The 23915-nt window shown below is 45.8% G+C and overlaps 1 protein-coding gene across 2 annotated transcripts in view; it reads left to right on the top strand.

Annotated features, from left to right (window-relative positions):
* Positions 1–23915, top strand: part of LOC108157266 (putative uncharacterized protein DDB_G0277255) — a 67645-nt gene that overhangs the window by 14970 nt on the left and 28760 nt on the right. The window contains exon 2 of one of the 2 annotated variants that reach the window (XM_017289254.2): positions 6503–6566. The exons of the other annotated variant lie outside the window; for it this stretch is intronic. The gene's annotated coding sequence lies outside the window, so the exon portion shown is untranslated. The remainder of the gene's footprint in view (positions 1–6502; positions 6567–23915) is intronic. 2 annotated transcript variants of the gene reach the window in all.

Here is a 23915-nt window from a genome sequence, read left to right as displayed (position 1 = left end):
TGTTGGCTAATTCCCCAAACACCACGAGAGGTGGGCGCTATGAGGTGTAAAGTTGAATGAGGTTTTAATGATGTGGCCAAGGAAAAAGCCCTGAGTAGGCTGTGAGTAGGCTACAGGTAAGGCTATGGGTGATTTATGGAACAATTTCTTGCATAAAATTCAGATTTACCTAATCTTAATCCTGGCTCCAGCTAAAATCCATATTTCCACATAAAATTCATAAGAAAATATACGGTTGAAGAATTTATATAATCTACCCAATCAAAGCATTCAATGAATTCGAAAAAAATCATTGAAAAATCGCTGAAAATCTGCGATTAAAACCCAGCCAAACCGCATTTTTCATATGCAATATTTCGCTTTAATTTTCCATCTTTAGACGCCATCTCTGAGTGTGAGAGATGCCATATTTTTTCGTGGCTGATTTCGATTTCCGTATTGCCAAATTGTGGGCTTTCAACTAAGCCGCCACCGACGCCACCGCCACCGACGCAGACGCGACGCGTCGTGTCGCTAACTGCGTGCAGTGGCGGCAACGCGGCGTATGCGCATTTTTAATTGCCCCAACATGTTGCAGCGAAGATTGGCAACGTTTTTCCCCGTGCACCCTCCCCCTTCCCCAGCATTTTTTGTGTGTGTGGTGCCAATCTGCTTCTTTGTCAAAGTGCTTGCGGTGCGGCAAATTAAAATTGACATTTGAACAGCTCTCCGACCAGGCAGGCCTGCCTGCGTCTCTCCCGCGTTCGGACCGTTTTAAAGTGTGTCTGTCTGTCCGTCTGTCGCTCGATTGGCGCGTTAATTTCAAATGGTTCACCATTTTTGGTCAGCTTTTTCATTCGGCCAGCACTTTATGAATTATCAGTATGGAGCCGCCGCCCCGCGATGACACAAAATGTGAACTGTTACTGGCCATTGGCCATTTTTCCGCTTTTGGGCCTCTGCGCGATTTTTCGCAACGCAGGAAATAGTTTCCATGGCGGCTGCTGCTCCATATAAGGTCTAAGTATTTGCCAAATCACACGCCATAGAGTCAGGCCAACCAGCACCAGCCAGCCAGCCCCCAAAGACAATGCCGTCGTCCAGTTTGGAAGAGAGGCAAACTCCAGCTCCAGCTCTTGCTGGAGTCTGATCTGGTCTGGTATGGTGGCGGCTGTGGTCACGATTTTAACATTTTTGAGCAGCCGCAGTGCGCACCCCGAAATTTTGCAGCGTTTGCCCATTAATTTTCATTGAAAACGTTTTCATATTTTTGCCACAGTTTTCCTGTGGCTCTTGTACTCGTACTCGTATAGCACAATATTTTCATTGTAGTGTTTTGGCATATATTTATGTGCCGTAAAAAATGCGATCAAGATTGCAGCTAGGACCAGGGCAGAGCAGCGCGGTCCAACCCAAGACTTGGACTCCGTCTCAGAATCGAAGTTGCAGCGGAGTCGGAGTCGGCTCGAAGACCTCAAGTACATGGTCCACATGTAGGCTGTAGCTGCATTGTTGTTCAACTTTGCACTTCAATTGGTGTGCTTGTTGGGTTCGGGTGGTTGTTTAGTGTTTTTTTGGGGGCGCTGGTGCAAATTAATGGATTCATTCAACATTTTGGCAGCTGCTGCCGCCGCAAAGACGAAGTTCAATGCTTATGTTAACAACTTGGCACCTTCCGTACTCGTATAGTCGTTTATGTGGGGATTATGTAGAGGTTTAGCTAGCGCCCATGCCCATATGGGTATTAATTGAATTTCTTGTTTAATTTATCAATTAGAGTGTGGCCTTTTTTTAATTAAAGCCTCGCAGTCATTTGACTGGCCAAATTAACGGCCAACTAACGTGGCCATTATACGGGGACTCGGTCAGGAAACAAAGAAACCACAAATTGTCTGTTATTGTGTGTGCTTTTTATTCTCTCTTTTATTTTTTGGGGTGTGGACCAGGGCGAGTCCCTCGATCTGACTCTGACTCTGACTCTGGGACTCTGTGTCTGAGCTGGGGCTCTGCTCGGAAACAAATGCTAATTATATGGCTACCGAGTACTCGCATTCGTACTCGCACCCGTACGTTTTTTTATACGAGTATGAAGCTCTTATTGATTCCCAACTGCCGGAGTCCGAGTCCGAGTCCGGGCAAGGTTATGATTTCTAGTGGATGTATGTCTGTCTGTTCCTCTTGGTGGCTGCCAACAACAACAAAAGCCAAAGCCACAGCCCCGCCCCTTTAATTGCCACCTAGCATTTAAGTTAACTAACTGTTCATAAATAGTTATGGCATACACGGTCAGTCCGAGCTCGGGATCGGGCTGGGGTTCTGTTCAGTGCTGGGCTGCGCCCACAAAACTCAACCAAAGTTGCCGCTTCAGTCAGTGCCAGTGCCAGTGCCAGTGCCCGTGCCCCGACAGCCTCTGCTGCAGCAGCAGTCATTGCAGGCCATGTCCACAGACAGAGCCATAACCTGGCAGTAGTTTTTTAAAAATTTTATTTTTTGCCTTATTTTGTTGGCCATTGTTAGCGCAACAAATTTTATTTTCCCACTCTCGAGCGGAGCTTTGTTTTTGCTGCTGCTGCTGCTGCCATTGCTTAAAACTAAAATTAGTTAATTTAGCGCATTTTGCTGGGCTTTAGCACTGCGGCGGCTGCTGCCAATTTGATTTGCAGTCCAATTGTTGATTGCTTTATTAACCGTTCGTTTGCTCTGCGAGCCATGTCCTTGGGGCAGACACAGCCTCAAAAAGGCTTCCGCACTTTGTGAGCCAAGAATCATGGCGATAATCCAGCGGCAAATTGTTTTCAGTTTTTGCTGATTGGCCAACAAAAGAGGGAAAATTGTATGTTTTTGTGGAAACTTTACGCAACGGATTAAACGGATCCAAATATTTAAAGAAATATTTTTTATTCTTTTTCGGAATAGGTTGGGAAAATTCTATTCCAGTTCCCATATCAGTGGAAGTTATGGATCTATATTCAAATTTCTGTAAATATCAACAAATGGGCTAATAAAAACATCACTGTTCTTCGTTTATATAGATAGCTTTGAAAATATTCCTCGCTTCTCAATTAATTTTCCAACATCAAAAATTATGATGCTGTTCCGGTTCCCATTGTACAGCCATTTACAGTTCCAGCTCTTATGTGATTTCTAATTGAATTATGGATCTGAGATTGGTCCAGCCAAGTGTTTCCCACTTTCATAAATTATCCAATATGCATAACGGAGCAAAACTCAGCTCCGATCTCAGGCTCCCAGGCATAAATCAGACACCGCTCACAGGAGACCCCACACACACACACGGCAACCCCACACATAGGGCGGTGGTTGGTTCCATTCATGCGTGGTACTCCTATGACATTTGGAGGTGTCACTGCTCGAGACGTTTATGCAAATGGGCTCCGCAACAAAAGCCAGAGCACGCCACACGCCCCATGCCCCACGCCCAACATGGTCCCATGACTGGCAGAGGGCGTTCATAGTTGGGCCTAATTGCCCGGGTCTCTGTCTCCGTCTCTGCCTCTGCCTCTGCCTCTGCCAGAGAGGGATCCGATGGGGACACTCTCTCAGAGGTCGGTTTGGTTCGGTTCGGCTTGGATCGGTTCCCATTGTACTCGTACCATTGTCATGCAGAGTGCACAGAAACCGAGCCTGCACTCGAGTATGAGTCGAAGTATGGCATTTGCATAAATTAAGCCACTTGAAGTCCGGGCCGATGCTGATGCTGATGCCGATGTAGATGCTGATGTGGATATCGATGCCATTTGTCAATCAGCGGCGCATGCAAATCAATCAGGCGATGGACAAGCTATTCGTCATACACCTGACAGTTGGCCACAATTTATGAGCCAGCAGCAGGCCACTTACCAACAAGAAAAAGGCACACAAAATAACAATAACCACACCAATAAAAAATGAGAAAGACACGAAAAGTATAAAAAACGAACAGGCGTTTGGGCTTGCATTGCTTTTGATGCGTGGAAATCGTATAAAAGATGCGTTAATCACATTTATTCATATCTATTTATGGGCACTGAGTGTTTGGATCTCTGAAGTCATCCTCAGGCAGAGCCACAGGCACGGCCCCAGTCCTACAGCCATCATCAACGCATCAACAAAAAGTGAATGGTTTTTATGCTTAACCATCATCAATGCCCCGACGAGTTGTACAATTATGACTTTACACTTTGTGCCACCTTTTGGGTGGTTTACGATCTACCGGCCACGTTTTATGGCCCATCGTTTAGCCCCGGCTAATGGGTGTTATTCTTTGGTAAAAAGTGTTGACACTTTACTTCGTAGAGCTATTCTACTATCGAACCCAAAAATATCAATAAGCGATCGTTAAACTTAAGCTCCCAAAAGCCCCGTCCAGTCAAAGGAGTTGCCAAAAAGCGAGCGATCTAAGGTTGGGCATTTCCGCTTCTTACTTACCTGACATCTTGTTAATGCTGTGTGAAGAGACGGCCACAAAAGATACATGAATCGACGTGTATACATTGTCAGAGGATTAGGCATTAGTTGGGACTGGTTGGGGGCCAGCTTTCAGCAGAGATCTGCATATGTTTATGTGTTTTAAAGTCGTCATTGAAAGCCAGCAAACAGAAGTCGGTGTCTGCCAGTGTCTGCCATTCAAAGGCTTTGTTGACACTTTTACTAATCAGATTTTTTCAGCACTTTCTAAGTGGGAAACCAATCCATCCCAAGCAACTCAACTTTGTAAGACTCTGTTTTGGGCCATTAAATTGCCTTTCCGCCGAAGCGGGACCAAGACTAACCCATTGGGCAAGTCAGACGAAAAAGATATATACATATACATATATGAGAAAAAAACCAAACCATTTTGGCAATTTGGAGCAGTTCGAGACGCAAGAAATGTTGAAATACTTAGCAAAATACAGCCACAACGGCACACAATAAAAAATAAACGAACGTTTTTATAGCTTTTCAATTGATTTTAAAGTTTTTGGCGTGCAGAGCAATAAATAAAACTGCGTACGGCGCATTTTACAATAATAAATCTCCCAGACTCTGGCCGCGTATGTATGTATCTGTGTATCTCCTAAAAGTCCCCAGATCAATGTGTGCATTTGTATCTGCAGGTATGAGTGCCCCAAGAAAAAGTGGGCGTGCTGCGTGTTTCGTTGTTGGCAGCAGCGCACTTTGCGCATTAAAATGCCGCGCATGCGTGCCAAAGTGTTGCAACGTCAGTCAGAGTCAGAGTCAGATTCAGAGTCGTGCCTCTGCCCCCTCCCTCAACCTGCTCCCTTCCACCTGTACAGGATGTGAACAGATCGTGTTGGGCAATATGCCCAAAAACACTTCTGACCTGCCCCAAAGTCCCGCCACAGAGCTTCTCTCTTTTTTTCATTGCGCCTCGGCCGATCGTAATTAATGTTGCGCTTTTATTCATAATAAATTCACTTTAAATGCATGTTTTCTCGCGCATTAAAAGCGCATAAATTAAAAATCAACACCCAAATGCGTCAACAGGTGACTCCGAGAGAGCTGAGCTGCGTGTGGCTGCCCCACAGAGGGAATGGTGCAGAGAGCTACGGCTGCTGGCCGTATGGACGTATGGCCATGGCCATGGCTGCCTCATCACTCATACGCAATGAAGACATTTATATGGCGAAATCCATTTAGCGCCAGTCGCCCCGTCGTCGCTTCTTTTTTGGCGCCAGGACACAGGCGGCGCAGTGGGGGACTGGACGACAGGTCTACAGAGATTCCAATGCAATAAGGGATTGCTCAGATCAATGTGCCTGTTACATTGCTGATCCCGATCCCTCTTCCCAGCCACGCCTCTGGTTTGCTCTACTCACGCACTTGCTCGTCTGGCTCTGCCGCCTATCTGCGGCACTTGGCGTTTTTCTAGCCGCCGCCGCCGCCTTTGGCCACAGCACACGCAATGGGCGTTGCCAGGCAGGCACCTGTTGCCCCAGCCAGCATTTTCCGTTGAAATCAGAGCAAGGCAAGGCACAAACTCACATACATGTACATAGTTGCAGTTGAAGCTGTATCTGTATCTATGTGCCTGATGACAGCATCTTGGGCAGGCAGGCAGGCGACTTGTGCGTTGGCTTTTGGCTGTGGAACATGTTAATTCGTGGATTGCATAAAGAGAGTAAACGGAGACAGCATCTGGAGCCGTTACATGGCAGACCGAACGAAGACCGTTGGCTGCTGCTGTTGCTGCTGCTGTTGGTGGAAGTTGCTCCTTATTTTATGTAATTGCCAACTAAACACTTTCAGTCGCAATCGTAGACATCGTCTGGGTCTCCGTCTACGTCTCCTTCTCAATGTCCGCTTTCAGCTTCAGCTTCAGCTACGGCTACGGCTACGACTACGGCTTTAGATCCAGCTGCAGCTCCTCCAGCGTTTATGTCTAATTAAAATTGCTCTGCGTGCCGGGCATGCCAATGGCAAAAAGGCAGTATCTATAGCTGGGGTGTACTTATATGTTAAGTGTGCTGATTTGTATTAATTATAACGCTTTAATGCTATTTCACTTTGAAACTATTTGCAGTGCACTGGCTGGCATTTCCTGCGCACAGCACACATTCTTCCTGCTCCGCTTCGGGGGAGCCAAAGTAAGTCAATAAATCTATGCAAAACTTATTATAAATCATATGACAAACCACGTCTATCGAGCCGGGCGGGGGCACTTTTAATTACCTGTTTTAGCCACACACAATGAACCAGATCCCTCTCCATATAGGTTGGCTATTGATGTTGCTGTTGTTGCTATTGTCTCTGTTGTTTTGTCATAATAAGCCGCCTTAATTTGGCTTAATTTGCGGGGCGGCGGCCACAGGGTCGTATGAGTAACGTTTAATTGCGGGCCAAAAGCGAGGCAGCAGCAGCAGCAGCACACTTGAAAGAATTTCAACTGAAATTGCTCATTACGACGGGGGGCCATTCCTTGGAAATAGCAACAAAAATAACAGTTACTGCTGCATTAACAATAATAATAATTAAAAACCAATTCATTTTTTTCTTCATTTCTGTTTCTGATTCGTTTGTTCGTATGACTGGGCCATAAAACAACCAGAAAACTGGACTGTAAACACACTCACATACTATATACGATATATACATACATACATAGGTATACGTGTATGCTATACCTGCCTGTATGTTCGGTTTAGTTTATAAATTTGCTTAGTCAAGCGGCAATAAACAGAAGAAAAAACTGGGCGCAGCCCACTGGCAGGCCAAGGAACTCTACACAAAGCAGAAAATATATTACAGAGAATATATAGATACACCCGAAAGATTGCAGCTAAATATTATTGCAATTAATAATTTAGCAATAAAAGTTGCCACTCTGCGCCAGAATTATAACACAAATTATTAACAATTAAGCCTTGCCACTTAAGCAGCAGCAGCAGCCCCCCAAAAAAAAAACAAATGTCTGGCCAAATTTCTGCCATGCTGCAAGTGCAATTTTTGTTGCTGCTGCTGCTGCTGCCGCCACCGGGAGTTAGGCAACAATTAAGCAATTTTCATAATTACAAACAATGACCAATTCTTTGACACGCTCGCAAAGCGCGCAGATTTTTTTTTGATTTTAACCAGCGGCAAATGCAACAGCAACCTGGGGCCAGTGCTACTGCAAGTGCAACTGCAACGGCAACCCGTTAAGCGCTGATTTGAGCCCGAGACTGGCAGCTGATGCATGTTTAATCGGGTTGGGTCAGAGGGGAGTGGAACTGGCAGGGGATATATGTACGTAATTCCAGCATAAATTCAAATTTAATTTGAATTGTTTCCCAATGAAACTGTTTCTTATATTTTAATATATTTCCCATATTTCCTAGACTCGTATTGCCTTCTCCTTTAAAGGAGAAAAATCTGCAGTGCATGTGAACAACCAGGCAGCAGCAGCACCCAGCACCCAGCAGCCTGCAGCCTGCCAATGCGGCTGCCACTGCCTCCACCTGACAACAATCACGTGCCCAGAAAATGTGCGGCAGACAATTGACCAGAGGCTGCCACCGACGTGTCGTGCATTAGAGTGAGGACAGATGGATGCTGCAGAAGGAGAGCGAGAGGGAGAGGGCGAGGGACAGGGGCTTGTTGGGGTGCAAACAGGCAGCTGATTTTACAGGCAATTTCTGCACCGATTTATATAATCAGCAGCGACACAAAACGTGGCAACATACTGCAAATAATTCGCCGCTTTAGGCAATCTAAAACAATTTGCGTTTTGTGTTTTTTTCTTGGGGCCAAGACAAAGGCATGACAGTACGGTCTCGACGGCCTCTACGATTGGGAAACTGACCAATGGGCGGTACCAGTGGTTCCAGCAGTTCCAGCGGATCGGACTGGAATTGGGGGACATATGAGACGACTCATCGTCCCACCCGCAATTAATGCATAATAATTGCAAATGAAATTTTAGCCCAGTAGCAGCGGCTCCGGCTTCGGCTTCGGCTCCAGCTCCGACTCCAACTCCAACTCCAGCTCCGATTGCAACAAAGTGCGGCAAGTGTTGCAAATGCCGGCCAAGCAGGTCTCTAGGGTCTTCTGTGGCTGCGGCTACACGATATTAAACAATAATTGTAACTGTAAAGTGAGCTTAACGTGAGTGCATCAAAGCATAATCTTTCTTGCAACAGACACAGCCACAGACACGGCCACAGACAGACACTGAGACGGATGGAAGCCAGAGCCAAAGCGCAGACTGTAAAACAAAACAGACAGACAAAAAAAACACCACTCATTGAGAGAAAAAAACAGCAACAGAGAGATAGACAAACGGACGAATGGACAATCGGACGAGGAGTCAAGAAACTTGGCTAGTACGTAAAACATACCGCCTTATAATTAGAGCAGAAATTCTGACGTTTCTATTTCAATTTCCAGCAAACGCCACGCAAAACTGCCACGCCAAGTGACGTTTTGATTGAGTGATTGGCAAGACAAGACGCGGCCCTGCCCGGCCCGGAGACGGGGAGACAGTAAGACGGAGTCCCAGACCCGGTAGCCAACCAGGCAGCAAGTGTTTGCCCACTGCGGTTGCTCTCCGATGGTTGCAAATATCTGCATACCAAGGTATTCCATGGACTGGCATAGTGTGGCATGGCATGGCCTGGCCCTGCCTGCCAAATAGCTGAATGAAAATCATTGTGAAAGAAGGTCTCAAGTTACCCTCGCCACCTATCCGATCCGATCCGATCCGCAGGTTGCTGGCTGGCTGTCGCACTCCAAATCCGGCACGTAATTCAAGACCCGGAGAAATTTTCATTGCTTTATAACAAGAGCCAGTAGAAAAACCTCCTACTCCGATCGTGTCCACGTTGTAGAAACATTTATAATTATCATCGCAAGACAATTTCGCAGAAAGAAAACTTAAACTATGGCTGCGGTTGGGGTTGGGGTTGGGGTTGGGACCACACCCACCTTTATGCCATACGAGTTCCAAGTGGTAATTGCACCAATTTGAATACGTAATAAAAGTCGAATGAGCAGCAAATCGATTAGCAATCTAACGCGCCCATTGTGTGGTCGTATCAGATCTCTTTTCCCCAATGCTAGAGACCAGATCTTGGACCCGGTCCGGTCCCGACTCCCCGACTCCAAGCACGAGCTAGACGACGAGACGTCTGTCTACCAGTCCGATCGATCGATCGACGGACTGACCGACCGATCGACTTGCGGATACTGTCCGCTGTCGCCTGCCACCGCTCAATGTGAAGGTCAGTAGGTGGCGGCCGGCAACCACAAACAATCAATTAGACCGAATGCCTAAAACGGTAAAATCCATATGTGTATACCATGCCGTATACCGTACCTCCGATAAAACTCCGATCGTTCTGGCTCTCGTAATGCTATGCATAGAAACGGTTTGGCCGGCTGTCGATCAGGAACCTGGGTGTGTTATTTATATATATGTATGTATCTGGATCTACTTCCAGTCATGCACCAAGATCAAGGTGAGACACACTGAGCCGGTACCGAGATGGGAACCAAATGAATCAGACGCTTGAGTCAAAGGGGAAACTGAAATAAATCAAGAATAAAAAGAAAAATCTCTGACTATGCAGGCAGATTTAAATAATGATTGTACTTCAAGGAAAATATTTGAAAAATCTCTTCAGACTTACTTTTAAGCATTCGATTGGAAGTTCTTCTTCTAAAAACACTTTAAATATGCTTTCCCCAAGACAAAATATTTTTGCTTATTCAAGCAGATCCACTTTGTATGATAATCCACTATACCGTAAGTATTCCCCCCAAAAAGAGCTCGATGATCGTTTGAAAGTAGTTTCAATTGTTGGATTAGTGTCGTCTTAGCTAATGGCTTGCTGCCAGATGCTAACCGATCAAATTGTAATTGTTAATTGCTTTCTTTTATGCTCATACTCGTACCCATACCCGTACGAAGACCGTACGGAGATCAAACCTCGCCCACGCCTCATCATGGGTGCTCCAATTTGATTTGATAGTTTCTTGGATCGGGTATAAAGAAAATGTTTTGACAGTTTGCAGTTATTGTTTGATGCGCTGTCCGGGAGATGAGTTCATTAAGTGCGCCATAATTGAGCCTTAAATGTAAGGCCCAACTTATGAATGGGCGTGCGTTTTGACAGTCGGATTGACTGCCTGACTGCCTGACTGACTGACTGAGTGACTGACTGACTGACAGGCTGACACTGATGGGCCATAGTGGATGTATTGTGATTGGGCCAAGTGAAATTGATACAACGAAAGTAGGCAAGAGCCAAAAACGCTTTGATGGCGACCACTTCCTGCTCAGCTTCTTTTTAAGTCTCCGCTTAAGTGTATTGTATTTTATGTGCAGCTATTTAATTAAAACAAGGGCTTGGTTATCTGGTTACCCGCCGGCCTGGCCTTGATAAGACCCAGCCCGGACAAGAGGCCACAGACCAGAGAAGCCTATGCCCATGTCCGACCAGGGCGCTCCTTTCGACCGTTGGCATGGCATATTAAATGGCATACAGTGAAATTACAGACATTTGATGCCATTAGCACTAATTTTGCCATCTGCAATTGCAGAACTCACTTGGATTGTGCCGCTTGTATTGGCTCTAACAGATTTACACCGCCAAATGGAGGCCCAGAGCTCTATCATATTGATTTCCATGTCCGGACCGGACCACAGCGAACTGAACCGAGCCGGGACCGGACCGGACCGGACTCGTGGCAATTCAAATCGAAATGAATCGCAACGAATCGAATCGAGGCAGTCTCGGAGTAGGGGACTGGCACTGCGACCAGATGAAATAGATCCGCTTTAATATCGGTAATTAGGACCACACCTATGCGATATTCAAAGTGATTTTTATTACAATCGCAATCTCTGCAAACTTTGCTTAGATTCTGACTTGTATTTATTTTATTTTTTATGTTTATGGCAGCTGCCTTTTGGCCGAAACTCGATTAGTTTCAATTTGCTCTCGTGTTGCTAGTGCTGGTGCTGGTGTTGGTATGGTTTATTGGCCAGATCTAGCATACCCAACATTTATATTGTTGCTCTCCCTCTCCCCCCTCTCTCTCTCTCTCTCTCTCTCTAAACATATATTTTATATTTGCATGCTGTTTTATTGAGCCGCAGCCATGGCCCCAACCTCGCCGCAATTCGGAGTTGGAGTAAGACTCTACGAGTAGTGGGGGATCGGATCGGATCGGAACGGGATCGGGATCGGGGGGCATATGGGTTGCATATCACACGATAGACTGACCTTAAACTTGCCATGCGGCTTTTGTTATGGCAAAATTTAAATAAACTATGCAGCGGTCAACTTCTATGTGCAATTAGTTTTCCTATGTATCCCTCACCCTCACCCTCACCCCACCCATTTTGTGTTCGTAGGTTTCGCGTCGTGTGTTGAAAGTTTTTTTTTTCCATATTTCTCCTTATTTTTTGTGCTGTTGTATTTTTGATTTTGTGGCGAGGTAGCAAGCAGCAGGTGGTCCCCTGCTGCACTGCCGCCAAAAGCTAATTGTGTTTTTCTCACATTTGCAGTTAGGGGCAGACCCCGTCGCCGCTGCCGCCGCTGCAGCCGATGCCCATGCGAGTATCTGTGAGATACATGTGTGCCATGCTCTATGCTTAAAACAAACACACAATAAATTGCCTGCGCACAGCGTGCGTCCCAGCATTTGGTGGTGCCACAGCGGTGCCGCAGCGGTGCAGCAGTGCGGTTCTACTTCCATTTCATTTTGTTCATTTTGCATGTTGTAAATTGAGGCAAGTTAGCCATGATGTTGGCCGATTCCTGCTCTCACTCTAGCCTCCTTTAATGGAGGAAATCGTTAGGATTTAGCTATTAAGTATATATAATTGCTTGTTAGCGAACGTGAATGCTAGCGAATTATATGCTCAGTCCGACCATTAGACTCCCAGAGAGAGAGAGAGAGAGAGCGAAAGAGGGAGAGTGAGAGAGTGCCAAGACCCAAATTGAATCCGAATCTGGATGGAACCATCATCAGCATGATCATCATCATCATCATCATATTCACCCATGTCTATCCCCATGCATCTTGGTACCGATTCTCAGGCATTTCTGCTGTCATCATTGCCATTCCCCAGTGTCCAGTGGGGCTACGGCTACCTGTGTTTTCTCTCGCTGTCATCGGATCTCTGGCCAGTTATCTCACATTTGTATCCGCGCTGGCCGGCCTATCAGAGCTCTATCGCCTTATGACTACCAGATTTTTCTTTCTTTCTGAAGGAGCTGCTTCAGGTCTGGCCTGGCCTGGCTCAAATCCCCACAACCGGTTGCCAGCGGCCAGGAGAGTCTGAGACTCAGACCGCATGCTTCATTAGACGTCACATTTGGCCAAAGCGTAAAGTGTTCAAAAGCGAAAACGACCCGTCATACGACAAGATCATGATACGAGGATCTCAGATACACTGTTGCAGCGGCGGCTGCCCAAGATTTTCACAGAGATTTTCACTTTGCCCACTAATGAAGGCAAAGTCATATGGACAAACAAAAATATCGTCTAGGAAAATTAAAATAAATAAGCAACACATTTTCCAAACAGGTGCACGGCCGCCTTGTCCTCCATCTAATGGAAAAACTTAAGCGGGAGCAGGGAGTAGAGTGAAGGGGTGAGGTGGAAAATGGTAACTCGCTCATGCAGATAAACAGTTAGGAAAAGCCCGGCGTTGGCGATGGCGTTGGAAACGTTTTGTCCGTGGACCACATGTGGGCTGAGAGATGCGCTCGAAATGAACTCAACTCGAGTGGTGTCTGCAATTGCAATTTCATCGAGGGGGAGGGGGTGTTGATGTTGGTGCCCCATCATATGCATAAATATATATGAACATGCAATACTGTTGAGCTGCCAGTTAGCTTTAGGCATCTCCAGTCAGCCTATTTGCTGTACGGGTGCGCCCCCCCCCCCCCCCCCCCCCCCCCCCAAAAAAAACCATTGAAGAATTTTTCCATGTATCCATGTTTCCATGTATTAATACTGCTGGATTGTCTTCGACTCGGAGAGTAGCAGTCGATTGTTTGCATAGCACAAACAACTAACTTAGACTCGGAGTCAGAGTTGGACCTGGACATGGACTCAGAGTCGGAGTCACCCAGTCTCAATCGCAGTCTCAGAAGCGGCTAGCGACTGCCGCCAAGCAGTCTGTTGACTGTTTTCAATACCAAATTGGTGACAGCTAACGCCAACAGCAGCAACAGCAGCAGCAGCAGGTAGCAGCAACAGGCAGCAGCAGCAGCAGCAACGACAAAAGCAAACGTTGTCGTCTCGCTCGTATTAGTTTTAAATGCCACATTGGCATTGGGCAAACACTTTGAACTGCGCGGCAAAAAGCCAGAGCCCCAGGTCGCAGCCGCGATACTCTATCAGACGGGGCCTTTGCCCAGTCTCTGCCCCAACAAGACAAAAGTCGGCGTTCCCGGAGATGGCCCCTGGCTAATAGCTGGTCACCAGCTGTGGACAGCACAGTCCACCTGGCACCACTTTGTGTTCGCCCCTCTGTTTGTCCGTCTGTTTGTTTGTTTGTTTTGTTTGTCTCTTAGGCCTAAGCGGCGTTAATGCGTAGAGCAAACACTCGTACGGACCACACAGCAGCAGCAGCAGCAGCAGTAAGCAGCAGGCAGGCGAGCAGCAGCAGCAGCAGGAGCTAGAGCTTGAGCTCCGGGCTACCGTTAGCAACTGGCCAGGGGCTTTGCTAATTGGCCAGAAAGCTGGAAAAAAAAGCCATGGTAACAAAAAAAGTCAGTAATGCGGTGACCATGGAGATTGTGTGCCGCTGGTAGACAGAAATTCTCAAGCAATTATGAAAGTTTCACTTTTTGGGGGCCCATGGCATGCGCCATGCCATTCCACAGCAAGGAAAGGAAATTATGCAAAAAAAAAAGACGCAAAGAGGCAAATGCGAAATGCGAAATTTTTCAGCTGTTTGCCAATTTTGGCCATGGCAAATTGCTTGCCCGGTCTGCTGCCTGCTGCCTGCTACTGCCTGCAACAGCGATTGGCGATGGCTTAAAAAGTTGTAAATTAATAGGCGAAAATACGTGAAATATCACAGACAAACACACTTTTCCAATGGGTGAACGCCCATTGCGGGTCTTTCAATCAAATGGCCGAAAATGGCTTCTATAAATTGCGGCCCATGCATTAAATGTGACGTTTTTTTTCGGCTGCCTCGGACTGCGGCACTTACCAAACAATAAACATTCATTTTACCATGCAGCTGACAGAGATTTGTTGCAACAACAAGAGCTGCTGTCAATTGCCAATTGAAATTTATGCAGCATGCCTGCTGCCTGCTGCCTTCTGTCTCCAATCTCCTGCCTCCATCTCCTTCTTGGCCAGAACATTTGGGTGTGACGACCGATCCGATCCGATCCATTCCTAACCCGGGCGACACTTGAGTCAATTTTAATTATGTGCACTCGTATGCCAGCAAATAATGACGTCGGGGGTTGCCCAAAAATGGCACAGACAACATGGCCAGAGCACTCCAATGGTGTCGGAGCCCAATGGACCGTCCACTTTTTGTCGGATTTTCCGTGGCTGTGGTTGTGGTTGTCGTTATGTTTGTGTTTGTGCTTGTGGCAGTCCTGCCTGTCGTTTGTCAAATTGCCATAAGAGACTGCAGCTGGAAAACCTGGAAAATGCTAGCAAAACTCCAACACGATTCGTTTTGTTATACCCTTGTTCAAAGAAGTATTGCGAATGGGTGGAGAAGCTGGTCAAAGTCTGGGGATGGAAAGGTTATCTTTTCAACTAAAGGAATATTCATGATTGTATTTGAATATTCTGGAATCAAAGTTGTAGTTAAAACAAACCTTCTGCTACTTATAGATGAAAACTATTCATAATCTAACCATAGGTATGGCTAAGATACTAATTTCTTGGAAGAAGTCACAAAACTACAGCCCATATCTGTTGATACGCAATATCCTGAAATGATCCTAGATAGAGGGATATTTATCTTCATATCACGGACCTGTAGGTTGCAAATTGCCTACAATTTTGATCTGCATCTGTCAGGGGAAAGATTATACTTAAATCTCCTATGAACATTTTCAATTATCTCCCCCGAATCGTAACACTTTTCTGGCCGGGCAAGTGTGTGCAGCTGCTGGCAGCCAAGTAAGACTCAATTTGATGTTTGTTTTAGGTCGCACTTGTTTTGCATGCGGGCCTCGCCCATCACTGACAGCAGCAGCAGCACGCCCACCGGGTGTGGAAATGGGTACGGCTGCCATTTTGGGTGGGTGTTGCACTCAACACTTTCGCCAGTGTCGAAGCCGATGCCGATGCCGAAGTCGATTTCGATGTCAATTGGTTTTGTTTTTTTTTTGGCAGTCTGCACCGCAAATTGCATTGATTTGTGTGGGAATGCGGCGTTAATTTGATTTGATTAATCAAAGTGCATGCACAGATTTCACCCGAGAGATCCGAGCTGATACACATGCCGATCGATGCGAAGGAGCGCTGGCGCGCTTCAACATGTGCCGCCGCCGGGTCGTGGCTTGGGATATGCGCATATGCTCGTGGTGTTTTCTGTTTTTTTCTGGCTTGTGTTTTTTATAGGTGTATGGCCAATAATTCACTCGGGCGGCCTAACGGTTTATTAGCATAAATAAAAATAAAATTGATATGTTTGAACTATTTCCTGCAGCAATGCGCGCTACAATTTTCGTACATGACAACCAACAACCATCCAAGCAACGTTCAACGAGCAACAGGCGACGGCAACAAGAACAACCTGCAGCGAGGCTTAGTGGCTGCCCGCGACTGCGACTGGGCCAAAACGAGCTGCGACTAAGTGGATTCAGCTCCAACTCCGACTCCGCTCCGACTCCGCTTCGACTCCAGCTCTAGCCGCAGAGTGCGGAATTGGTAGCCGCTGCAACAAAATGTTGCGATGTCAGCCGCAACGACGACGATGAAGGCGGCGCATGCAAATGGGGTTAGGGTACAGGCACAGGTACATTTGCAGGGTGCAGTGGAGTGGAGGGGCTGGACTGGACTGGGGCTGGGGCTGGGTTAACCACCATCGTATCGAATGGTTATATAAATTTGGCACTTCATGTAGTCCACAGGCTGTGGTCCGCTATTGCCGTTGTCTAAGCGCTTGTTTTAGACCCGAACACTGCCTTGATCTAAAACAATATTGGGAGAGGGGGCAGACAAACGACAACTGACAGGAAAAGGCTGGGTTTTGGGTTCACTTGTAGATCGGGCAAACGATTGTCGAACCTCTCTAACCACGGGAAATGAGTGTATTTTATAATTAGTTTGGTTCCATAAAATATATGAAATATACTCGTATGCAACCGAAATGTAAATAACATTCAGGAAATTACCCAAAGGCTCACTGAAGTGCTTCCATACGTGGATCTATTACATGCCACATTGATGCCACGCCTCAGCTATGGCCAGTCGAGGCTATAGCCTCTCAGTCTCCATTTGTCCCCAGGTGACATGTTAATTTTTACTGAGCCCAGAGCCAGAGCGGGACGGCCAGAGATACACGCAGTCGACACGCACCGCACGTACGCCAGTCACTCACTGGCTCACTGGCCACGCCCTCTTGTCTATAGCGAAGTCAACTCTCCGCCGATTCATTGGCTCAGTTCGATAAAGTTATCATTTATGCAAATTTCCCTGACAGCTTTTTGACAAAAAAAGAAACGAAAACGAGCTTTTTAAAGGCGGTTCCCCGCTCCCCGAGGGTTTTCGGGGATCTGCATTTTGATTGAAATATTTCGTATGAAAACCATTTATGCCATTTGCATAATCAGACAAGAGTCTAGACGGGTGCCCAGGTCTAGTAATTTTCCGGTTTTCTTGGGCAGCCGAATCGCAACTACTAATGATTCACCAGAAGCTCCGTCTAATCACATGACCAGTCCTGTGCCTGTAGTCTGGGGTCTGGGGTCTGTGTGTGGCCAAAAGCCAACAGCGACTAATATGCAGTTAACCCACAAATGCCAACAAAAGCAAAAAAACGGCTAAGACAACACGAGCTATTATTAAAAATGGAAAAAAAATGATTATAAAACCAACAACGGCCAATGGCCAGCCAGCGGACAATGAGGCTCGGCGCGGGCCAAAAGCTAGACAAAGTGTAATTGATGATGAAGAAAAGAGATCGATCATATTATGCGAACGCATATCAATCACGACCACGACAAAATACACACACACACACACACATAGTGCTGGGCCTACCTGGCGTATGCGTAACGTGTGGCATTTCGAAGCTGCGGCTACGCGGTGGCAGCAACTACGGCTACCTGACCATAAGCCACGACAGAAGCGAAGCGTAAATATTGGCTCTTTGGGGCCAGTGTGTATGCGGTTTGGGGCGTGACACTGCCCCGCAAAAATGTTTAACCCGGCTAACCGTGCGTATGAGTAATGTTCAATTGCAAAAACAAAAGCAGACGAAGAAATAGAAAAAGAAACAGAGAAACAGAAACTACAGAAAATATAGAAATAAGTGTAATAAGGCCCCGGCATTCCATTGAAACGAGTTTCATATTAATTGGCCTTTTCATAGCTGAATATTTGTTTCGGTTTCTTTATTCCTCCGGCCTTATGCGGGTTCAATGGTTTGTTCTACTTTCTGGGCCACCCCTTTGTGGCGCAACCGCCTCCGTCTCCTGCCCCCTCCTTTGTAAATTACAAAGCACAAAATACAATCAATATGAATCTGTCGACTATATATACATAGAGCTAGCTGCTCCTCTTTGAATCATTCAAATTGTGGAATTGTGCCCAAAGGCAAATACAGAAAATATATGGCTGTGCCCCTCTGCGTGGACCCAATTTCTTGGTCGGCACTTTTTTTTTTGTTTGCTTTTGGCCATTTCTTTATTGTTTGTTTTGATTAATTTTGTGTTGTTGGTTTTGTTGTCTGTGTATCTTAAGTGGAGCAGAAGAGATTTCGCGCTCGTTTATCCCCGAGTGGCAGCCCAATGCTTCCGTTGTTAAACGATTCGAATTAAGACTCCCCTTCTGCCCAGGGTTTATGTGAATGAAGTTTTAGAAATGGAATGTGCTGTGCCAGCGGAAATGAATGGGGATCCAACTTTCTTTTGGGTGTGTTCCGCCCGTATCTCTGCCATCGAATGATTGGGCGGAGCGATACCAGCCAATTGGCACTATAAATATTTCGATTTTGCGGCTGATAAAGTTCAAAGAGTTCCCCCCACTTACGGCTTAATTAAGAAGAAACATTTTACACACGTAATTAAAGTGGTAAAATCGCTTGAAAATACCAAAATAAGTTGAACAAATGTCAGGCCAAAGCCGCAGAAATACTAAGCTGTAAAAACACTTGAGAATCTTTATACCATAAATCTTCACTTCCACAGCCAGCCCCAGATGCAATGAAGTCTGCAAAAAAAAAAAACACTTGTTGCTGTTGCCATTGCTGTTGTTGTGGTTGTTGTTGTGGCTGTGGCTGTGGCTGTCGGCTGTCTTGTTGGCTCATTTGACCTTTATTTCATAGAAAAAAGCGACGATGTCTGCATTTTGCCGTCTGCAATTGCGGGAGAGAGCAAAGAACCAGTTGGCCATTGATCATCACCTTCCTCTAGCCTCTTGCCGCTTGACTCTGTTGCCTCCTCGCCAATACGGACCCCGAAGACCATTGATACCCATACCATGGCACATACCATTGCCTGTCATTGTTGGCCTTGTTGTAGTTGTTAGCACAGCTAGCGTGAATCATAAAGGCGTCATAGGTGCGACTAGAATGATACCCTGGAGGGCACGAGACACACACCAATTAATCAAAGAAGGGGTATAGTAAAGTGAAATTAATTAATATAAACAGGAGATAAATGTATCGTTTTGATGTTAGAACCAACTATAGTGAACCCAGTTTCCTAAGAGCTCCCACTCAGCCTAATATACCTATAATTTTGATCCCATACCACAGAAGAAAAGCCGTTAAAGTCATTTCGCATCATTAGTATGATATGTGCGCTTGTATGGGTGTTGATTTCTGATTTCCGAGCTGAATGTCTTCTATCTTTTACGAGACGTCTGTACATCTGTGTATCTTTGTGTGTGTTGCCGGCTGTGAGAATTACTAAATGCGCATGTAAATGCAAGTGCCGAGCAGCAGCACCAACAGCAGAGGAGGAGGCAGAAGTTGCCGTACGAGTGCGAGTGTTCCCCCAGCTTTTAATATCCACCTTGACTTTGATAGGCCATGCACGGCTGGGCCCGTAAATTAGCGGCAGTTAGTGACCCGGCCGGGCCGTGTGGATTGGCATATTTCATGCGCTAAATGCATCATTAGGTAATTTGATTTACGGCACACGTGTGTGCCCAGGGAGAAAGAGGAAGTGTACGAGTATATTGGTATTTATGACTCGGGGAAGATTTATCCAATGCATATGCTAAGTGTGCGAGTATGTGCTGGGGCAATTTAATTAAAATTGAAAACATTTTTCTGCCAGAAGCCGTATGGCCCGTATCGCCAAGTGAGGCAAACAATTTAATTAAAATTTCGTTTGATTTTTTCACTCTGCAAGAAAATGGCCAGCCAATCTGCAGCACTGACTTGCAGCTCTTGCAGCAGTGGCAGCTCCAGTTGCGTTGCACTTGCAGCAGTGGCAGTTGGCTGCCAAACGGCCAAACGGCGGCCATTTGTGTTTCGTTTTGGGCCACAAGCGCTCTTGGCTTTTTAGTGCTCTTTTGGTCAAAACGAGATCGCAGCAAGTGGCACGCAATGCGGCGGATGGAGGCTGCCACTGCCACTTCTCTGACTCTGTCTCTGTCTCTGGAGCTGGACCTGGACCTGGACTGCAGGAGCCGACTGATGCGTATCGAGCGGCATTTTAAATGAAGCGATTAAAATCGAACGCCTGCACAGTTACACATTTAGCCCCCAGCACCTTCTGCCCACAAACCGTACCCCTTTCGGAGAGTGTATCTTTTAATGCAATCAATTTTTCTCACAGCTGCCTGTTGGCATGAGAGCATCGATCATGTAAATTGAAATTGAGTTACATGACCAACATGACATCATTTGCGACTATCGCAATTTTCTCGATCTCTCTCTCAAAAAGATGTTCGTATGGTACACCCTCCTCTCCACTACTCGCCCGAGTACGAGTATATGGGTTCATTAGAATAAGCAAACAAAAAAAGTCTCGTATGGCGGTCAACAAGAGACGGAGTGCGTGTGGATCGGAACACCCACAGTTGGATAAACATTGACGCGAAGCAATTAGAGCCCCCGAGACAAGATGGCAAGTGAACTGCTGGCTCGCTGGCTCTGTCTGGGTCTGGGTCTGGGCCGGAGCCGGAGCCCGGGCCGGGGCCGGGAGCTATCTTACCAATGTATCCATCCCAATGGGTGCCTACCATTGGTCACTTCAACGAATGTATCGTTATTTATGCGCCTGTTTGCCTTTACAGACACACACACTCCGTTGTCGATGGGCGATTGTCATTGATTTATGCCACTAATTGTTATTCATCGCACCGTAGGTGGGCCTCGACTCCGTCTCCGGCACTATCCATCGATAGTTTAGGAGCTGTTCTATATCGCGTGCTGTTGTCGCATAAATCAGAGAGAACCGAACCGAACCGAACCGAACCAAACCAAAAGACTGGCAGCCGAAAAACTACATCACCTAATGATTTGTTTTTGGGGGGCCCTGACAATGGGCTACTACCAAAAACGGCAGTGCTGGCCAATAGCCTTTGGTTACAGCACCCGAATCTTAACCCCCTTCCTGGGCTGTAGTTCGTTTCGTTTAATGATCGCCTACGCAGAAAATGTTGGCTCTGATTTGTCTCATGTCAGCATAAATTTGTCTTAATTGATTTTAAATTCGAGCATTCTCGTTGTTGTTTTCGAATTTTCGAATTTTTTGTGTTTGTTTACGAGCGCTTGCAGGCCAAATTTGAATCTTCGAATGAGCTCAGCCACAGCCACAGCCACAGCATCCACATTTGAACTGAAACAGCAAATTATACTATATATTTTTCCGCTTTTAGGCGATTGCATAGCTAATGCCGTACCAAAACTGGTCCGATGTTTGGGCAGTTTGGTTTTGATTGAGCATGAATATGCATACTCAATTATTCGTATCTAATTCAATTAACGAGCCCTAACGACTTTATCTAAGCAATTTGGGGAAATCGCCCAGCAAAACCGGAAAACCTGTAGAGTCGGGAAAAACTTTGCATATCGCTCGTAAATGTCAAAATGATGGATTTCTTTGCACTTACTACATTTGCGTGGGTTTGCTAGAGCCAAGGACAGCAACCAGGGTTCTCTAGGGAATATAAAAGCTTTCCCAGTCTCATGTTTCAGATGACAATCAAAGTTTTCCACCTGATTAGATGAAGATACCCCCTGATATTAGCTTGTTTCTTCTCTTTATGACAATCAAATCAAATTTAACATATGTAAACGAGCCTTAGTTTATTTGGTTACATCTGCATATATATTGATATATGTCATTTACATTTACATTTATTGGAATGACGTCGGAAGATCGAGTGTGGACACATTTAAGGCAGCAAATTATCAACTGAAATTGCACCATAAATAAGCCAAACGAAATGTGAAAATTATGGGACAGATCGAAACAAGATTCGGTGCCAGCTAATGGCGTGGACCATGTCAAATGGGGGGCTTCTCACAGATCGTCGCACGCTTAATGGCGTGAATTATTTACCGATTTTAATGACAAGCCAATACCAATATACCAATATACCAATATACCGATATACCAATATCGGACGCTGCTGTTGCTGCGCCTTTGTGGTTTTGTGCTGCTGCAGGCTGATTGTTGTTCGTACTAATACTTTTGCGGCATGTCATTGCTTTTATTTAAAACAAACCGTAAATGTTTAAATGCCGGCATAGCTTTGGCTAGTGCCGCCGACGCTAGACCTGATGCTGGAGCTGTAGCTGGAGGTATGGGATATGGTCTACGAGTATCGAATATGTGGTGTCGATGGTCTCGATGTGGCGGTGGCGGTGGCTGTACAGTGGCTATCGGTGGCATTCGGTGGCTCGTTTAAGGTGTGTCCCGGATCCCAGACCTTATAAAAATAAACAACAATGAAAAGCGACTCTATCGCTATCGCTATTGAATGCGTTAAATGCCGTGTATGTGGAGCAGTTTGATTTTTGAGAAACCTCCACTGTACGAGTGGGGGAAAAAACAACAATGAAACGGCCTAAAAAAAGATCAACAATAATTTCTGTTCGCTCTGGAGGGGGCTACTTAAATAAACAGATCTTTCGGCCAGGGACTCGCCGAGTGCCAGAGTGCTGAACGGTGGGCTGGACGGTGGTGGGGGATAATGAAAAATAGCGGCATCGAGCCGAACAAAAATAAACCACTCTTTGAGATATTTTAATCATAATAATAGACAACAGCCACAGAAAAGCTGACAAGAGCCTTTGTTCAAATGTCAGGCTTAATAAAGGCGCAAAAATTCATTTTAAACGTTTTTTAATGACGTCGATCTTGAGCTGGAATGAGTCTCTGTGTGAGCTGTGATAATGCCAAACTTGGGCAATTTCAATGGGACCTCGGAACCCCCCTTCGCAATGACAACCAGCAGATTTTTACTTACTTACCCTGAAGAAAAAAAACAGACCCTTTGTTCTTTTTTCTGCTGTTCGTTTCTGGTTTAAATTAAAGGTAGGTAAACCGAAACCGAAACCGAAACTCAGTCGAAATCCTCCTCCTCCACTGACACCCACAACATGGCATCACGTACAAATATCGTATGCACGATTTTGCACTATTTTCATATTTATCCAACACCTGCGCAAAAAAGGGCCTGAAAATGGAAATGAAAATACAGTTGGAGATGGCTATGGATTTGACTGTGTGATGATGCAGATACCCAGAGATATCAGGCTTTGAGTCTTTGCGTCTTTGAGTTTCTGAGTCAACAGTGTTGCCATCGATCACGGCATAACATGGAAAGCATGAAAAACTTTTATGTAGATTCCCAGCTCCTACAGATATTCAAATCAACAGCCAGAATGAAGATGCATCTTCCTTTGCATAGATAGATATGTCTTTGACTATGGACAGACCTCGAAGGGATTTCGTATGCCGATTCGCTTTGGAGTGCAAAAGTTTCTGGCCCTAACAAAAAGCGAAAAGACCCAAAAATTAAGGCGTTGAAAATCATTAAGCTAAACGCACGACATTTCCGTTTTAATCAACCACCCGCTACCAGCGAGATTAACTCGACTCGAAAAAAGCTACGAAAATGACAGAAACAGCGCCGAATCATTGGAGATGGAGATACATGGACTGAGGGTCGTGATGAATGGAAGAGCTATGGGGGGTGCCACAAAGTTTGGATACTCTATCAAATATCAGATATGTGGCTTATTTAGAGAATTATTTATAGAGATTCGTGATTAATATTCTTGCAAGAGGAACAGACAAATTTTTGTGATAAAGGATGATGATTACTCTCCGAAA

The sequence above is a fragment of the Drosophila miranda genome, chromosome 2 (genome assembly GCF_003369915.1).
Source record: "Drosophila miranda strain MSH22 chromosome 2, D.miranda_PacBio2.1, whole genome shotgun sequence".
In the NCBI taxonomy this organism is placed as follows: Eukaryota; Metazoa; Arthropoda; class Insecta; order Diptera; family Drosophilidae; genus Drosophila; species Drosophila miranda.
This window is presented reverse-complemented; position numbering and strand designations above follow the sequence as displayed.